We start from the raw sequence: 5361 nt of genomic DNA, 5'->3' as shown, positions 1-5361 counted from the left end.
GCCATGTTAGTTGAGGATAATTACTTGGTTTGGTTAGTTATAGTGTAATACATCTTTTAATTATGAATCTTATAAAGTATGGTTTTGGTAGTAAAAATACTATCAAGAATGATGTTAGTTATGAGGTTGACTTACCTAGAGACTTAGATCTGCTTAATAAGTGGACTATTCCAGAAGTGGAATTAAAAACCATCTATAAATTAGGGTTTTTTGAATTATTAGGATTAAAACAAGTAGTTAAGACTACTGAAGAATCTGTATCTTTGCATAATGAAGAGATGTTTTTACAACTATTAACCAATAGAGACCTTGATCCTTACAGGACAAAGGACTACAAGTTTATTCATGTAGGTTTAGTACAAATTGCTTTTAAACCATTGACCTTAGAAGGACTGCCTGAAAGTTTTGTTGCAGCCTTAAGGGATGGAAGAAATTTGGACTGGAAAAAGTCTATTATGGGAATTATAAAATCTAGTCTGGCACATGGACCAGTTTATTTTGATGTTTATCCTAATTTAACTCTTTCGTTATGTGGTAGTAATATTCTAGATGCTTTGACTTTAAATATTAAAACTCGTGGTTATAATTATGCTCCAGGGTCAGAAGTTATCTGTATATGTTATAGAATTTATTATAAACCTTTATACACGATGAACCCTCATTGTAGAATAGCTGATAAGCCTCTAAATGAGACTATAGTTACAGAAACCAATTTCCATAAGTCAGATATTACGACTAGAAGAAAAATTAAGTGGGAGGAAATAGACTTTCCTGATAGTTGGAAAATAGAAAGAGCTATGAAACCACAGCTTAAGGTTGACACAAACCTTTTAGATGTGTTACAGACAAGTGATGGGCCTGTAGATTTAATTTTTAAAAATCAAGCAAATCTTTTGAAAGATAAGTCTTATAGACTATCCAGATCTAGTTCAGTTAGATCTTTTATTTCCCCTTTAGATTATGAGTTGGACAGACCTGCTCCTTTTAGGGCCTCTACTTCTCAATTAGAGGAAGAAAGTGATAATTTGCAAGATATAAGAATAAAGAATTTAGAGAGGTGTAAAGAGAACATTCTCATAGGACAAATTGATGAACCTCAATATAAGACTTTGTCTCAAGCTAGTTTTAACTGTCTTAATGGATAGGTAAGGAAAGATAGATTTTAGCTTTAGAAGCAAAGCTCGATATGTTATTAAGGAAGAATTTAAGTTGTATAAATGGGAAAAGTTTAGAACTTGGTTCCTAAAAAGCTTTACTAATGAGCAAAAAGTTAAGCTTCAGAATAAGTTTTATGAGGAATGTACGCAAAGAAATGAGATCATGTATTTTGCCCCATGGTTTTTCTCTACCTATGTAGGACCAAATTTGTCTGTCATGGAAAGACAGTATAAATTGACAGAAAACAGAACTGTTAAAAGTGTTTATCCTCCCTTGGAAGGATTTCATTTAGGAACTTGTCAGTTTACTGCTTTATCCAGTATTTATCAGTCATCTGAAAATGCTCTAGCTTTAAAAGCTACGCAGTTAAATGTGTTGATTGAACAGCAGAATTATGCTAATCTTATATTACACATTGTGGGAGAACATTTAAGTTCTTTACAGGAGAAAGTTAATAATATTGAAAAAATTGTGATTTCTTTAAAGGATAAAGTTAGTACTGGAAATTTGGGAGTAATTCCCCAGAATATTCCGAGTACCTCTAGACTAGGACCTTCAAAAGTAAATATACAAAGTCCTTACGATATACAAGATTTTATAACAAAGGCTCCTGTGAATTGGGAGAAAGCTCTCAAAGAGCAAGAAGATTTAAGTAAGCAAGTTGAGTTGAAGCTCAAACAAAAATTTGATAAATTATCTATAAAGACTCTTAATAATGGTTTTGTGCAAAGTCTTTCGGATAATGAAAATAACCGTAGACAAGTTATAAAGGATGAGTTAAATAAAATGGATAAAAGGTGGGCAGATAAGCCTACTCAAAGGTTATTTTATTACAATAGACCTTCACCTATAGATGTTCTTCATGAGGAACAAGAATACCATTTGAATAATGGTTATAGTGGAAAATGCATCTATGAATGGAACATAGATGGCTTTACAGATAAACAAATTTATAATCAGATCCACATGATTATGATGTATAGTACTATGTGCAAAATTGCTGGAAATAGCGATGTTGTTATTGCCAAGATGATTACTGTAGGATTTACTGGCCAATTGAAAGGTTGGTGGGACAATTGTTTGTCTCAAGAAGCTCGGACTATGATTATTGATACTAAGATTGATATGTCTGATGGTATACGGAAGGAAAATGCTGTGTATACCCTTGTAGTCAACATAGTTGAACACTTTACAGGGAGATATTCTGATAATAATGAGAATATTAGAACCCTATTACAAAATTTAAGATGTAAAACTCTTACAGATTTTAGGTGGTATAAAGATACTTTCCTTAGTAGAGTTATGGAATTACCAGAAGCCTCCAGTGAACACTGGAAGTCTAAGTTTGTGGATGGTTTACCTTATCTTTTTGCTGAGAGGGTTAGGAATAACCTTAGAAATAGGTATACCTCTATTCCTTATGATAGCTATACATATGGTAGTATCATAGGAACTTGTATTCAGGAAGGTTTGAACATTTGCAATGAGCTCAAATTAAATCAGCAATTAAAGAGACAGAATCTACTGGAAAAGAATCAATTAGGTGAATTTTGTAACCAGTTTGGAATGGATGTCCCTAATCATCCTAAAAAAAAAAGGTATAAGAAAATTTATGGTAAAAACTTTGAGGAAAAACCTTATTATAAAAGGAGGAAAAACCTTATTATAAAAACCTTATTATTATTATTATTATTAATTTTTTTTTTTATTTTTTTTTTTTTATTATGATGCGCGCAGCTTTCATTAAAATAAAAATAAGAGTTTACATGAAATTGGTGGGGAGCCGAGAGACAATATGGGCTCCCACACCCTTAGCAATAGCAAAGCTAAGTCTAGTAAAAATGTAAGCGGCTTATGCGTGTCATTTATATGATGTTTTACACCTCATTTTACACGCATTTCAGAGCTCATTTGTGTAGTTTAAGCTACCATTTCCCCTATTTCCGTCTACTTTCGTGTTTTTGTACTTTATTGCAGAAATGTGAAGAATTCAGCGGAAATCAAGCTAAATCTGTCCCCGAGTATCCTGCATTGCATTTGACGTGAAGTATTCACTTAAGGAACGAGCTTGGTGCGCATTTCAAGGCTCAAAGGACAAGTCCACGGGATTATAGAAGTCAAGTACCAGGTAAAGCAGTCAATCGACCAGTACCCTTAGTCGATCGACCAACCTGCGGGTTCCAGAAGCTACTGTACACTGCTACTCAGTCGATCGACCGCCATGCTTAGTCGATCGACCAAGCCGCTACTTCAGACGAGAATTAAAAGACCGAGGAATAGAAAGCCCAAGGCGTATTAGGTTTTGCGAATAATGTTACGTTATAATCTATATAACGTAACCTAGAACATCAAGTTTTGATCTAAGTTTTTACATCTAATTTTTATTCAAGTTTTTACTAAGTTCTTTAGTCAGTTTTCAACATTCAAGAATTAGGGTTCTTAATATTATTTCGTACAATTACTTTTGCATTCGGGTTCTGGATCTCTCGCTGAAATTTCAATCGGTATTCTTCTGCTAATATTTTAGTTTGCTTTATTATCGTTTTGTAGGATAGAATTGCTAGTTAGTTTCCCGAAACCGATTCATCGTTTATGTTAATTGTTTGTTCTATTATTTCAAGCATGAATTCTTCTGTTTATTTCGTTGGTTTTATTGTTGTTATCATTCTTAGTATGAGTAGCTAAATTATTTGTGCTAGGATGTAGGGGAATTATAGTGTAGGCGGCATAGAATTAACATGGCCTGAAAATCGCGTGTCAGTCGATCGACTGCCATACCTTGTCGATCGACTGACCACGTGAGGTTACCTTCGTTTTAATTGATTTAATTGTTGTATTTGACGAATCGAATGCATGCGACTAGTTTAATGCTTAATATATGATTGACCCATTAGATCGAGAGATAGGGAAAGTTGTTAGATCACCAATTAAAATGACTAAACTATGCTGAGATTCAAAGATAGGTAAAGTTTAGATTACAAGTCACTTTTCAGGACGAGAGTCAGTATTAGTGATATTAGGGACTTGTAGCGAGATCGAAAGATGCTATTTGTTAAGAGTGGACCGAGAGGACCTCTTTATTTCTTACCTCATATGTTTGATTTAGACCTACTTAGTATGCTGTCGCCGAAACTATAGTGAACCGACCATCCTAGTACTCTTCTTTTATCTGTTTTATTCACGTATTTAGTTTATTGTCTTTTATTACTCGTAGCTATAGACCAAATCAACTCAAAACCCCCACATTCGTTACTTAGACTAAAATTGAGACAGCTATTAATTACATTCGCCTCCTTGTGGTTCGACCCTGTTACCACTAGCCTAGGATAGTTTTAATAGGAATTATAAATACTATTTTTGGTACTCACAACGACGGGTATCAAATTTTGGTGCCGTTGCCGGGGAGGCAATTGTTCTAGTTTTTAGTTGTTTTATTTTAGTCTATTTCTTAGTTTAAGGGACATCTGTTCCTTAAACTCTTCTTATACTTTTCTTGTAGTTTCATCTTATGCGCAGGTCACAGGGCGGTGAACTACTACCATTCAATCCTGAGCTTGAGAGAACTTTGCGAGCAATGAAAAGATCGTTTCAAGATCAACAGTCAGAGGAAGAGCCTGGTTCTCATTCTAGCTTTTACGAGAACGAGCTGTTCGAAGAGAATCCACCTTCATCTCCAGTCTCTACTTCATCAGTCGAGACTGTCACATCTCCAGAGATGGCCGAAGAATCGAGTATAGCTAGTCACTCTGAACCGACAGCTGCGAATCTTTACAAAGGATTTGCATTACCAGGGGAAGACAGAAAATTCGAGCCGAAGCCTTCTTATATTAGTTTGGTTGAGAAAAACCAATTCGGGGGAGCTGCAAATGAGGATGCAGCTAAGCATATGGAGATATTTATCGATTATTGCTGCTCCATATCCCCACCAGCCGGCTTGACCCCAGACCAAGTAAAGGAGACTATGTTTATCTTCTCCCTTCGTGATGCTGCAAGGGAGTGGTATAGAGACTTGGATCGATCTGCTCATGGGATCACCGACTGGAATTTTTTGGCATTGGCATTCTACAAGAAATACTTCTCTGCCTCAAAGACGAATGCCATTAGAGCTCAGATCACGAGTTTTAAACAAGGGCCAGATGAAAACTTTCATGAAGCGTGAGTCCGTTTTAAGAAGTTGGTCCGAACCATTCCGCACCATGGGTT

The 5361-nt window shown here is 35.3% G+C and overlaps 1 non-coding gene across 1 annotated transcript; it reads right to left on the bottom strand.

The window, feature by feature from the left end:
* Positions 1 to 5254: 5254 nt before the first annotated feature.
* Positions 5255 to 5361, bottom strand: LOC141650295 (small nucleolar RNA R71). The gene has a single exon (XR_012546335.1). It is a non-coding gene; the product is annotated as a small nucleolar RNA R71 (small nucleolar RNA).

Source organism: Silene latifolia, chromosome 3 (genome assembly GCF_048544455.1).
Source record: "Silene latifolia isolate original U9 population chromosome 3, ASM4854445v1, whole genome shotgun sequence".
Taxonomy (NCBI): Eukaryota; Viridiplantae; Streptophyta; class Magnoliopsida; order Caryophyllales; family Caryophyllaceae; genus Silene; species Silene latifolia.
The sequence above is the reverse complement of the archived record's forward strand: the minus strand, read 5'-3'. Positions and strand labels throughout refer to the sequence as shown.